Here is a 286-nt window from a genome sequence, read left to right on the forward strand (position 1 = left end):
CATTCAGTTCTTCTAGCTTCTGCTGAGAACTGAGTTCCAAAAAAAAAAATCTCATCTTCCGCAGCAACACAAACCCCTCCCTGTCATCTTCGATCCCTCTACAGCAACCCACCGCCTCTTCTGAACCAAAAAAAAAAAACCCTCAAACAAGCTCAGCCCGCATCTCACCGCCTCCTATTTTTCCCGACTCCCTTCAATCGGACACCCTCCCTGTCCTAAGGTATTGCTAGCAATCAGAACAAGAGAGAGAGAGAGAGAGAGAGAGAGAGAGAGAGAGAGAGAGAGA

At 47.6% G+C, this 286-nt stretch overlaps 1 protein-coding gene across 2 annotated transcripts in view; it reads left to right on the plus strand.

Annotated features, from left to right (window-relative positions):
* LOC122089817 (metal tolerance protein C2-like) overlaps nt 1-286 on the plus strand; it is a 14516-nt gene that overhangs the window by 8459 nt on the left and 5771 nt on the right. The window lies entirely within an intron of this gene.

This window comes from Macadamia integrifolia, chromosome 9 (assembly GCF_013358625.1).
Source record: "Macadamia integrifolia cultivar HAES 741 chromosome 9, SCU_Mint_v3, whole genome shotgun sequence".
Taxonomy (NCBI): domain Eukaryota; kingdom Viridiplantae; phylum Streptophyta; class Magnoliopsida; order Proteales; family Proteaceae; genus Macadamia; species Macadamia integrifolia.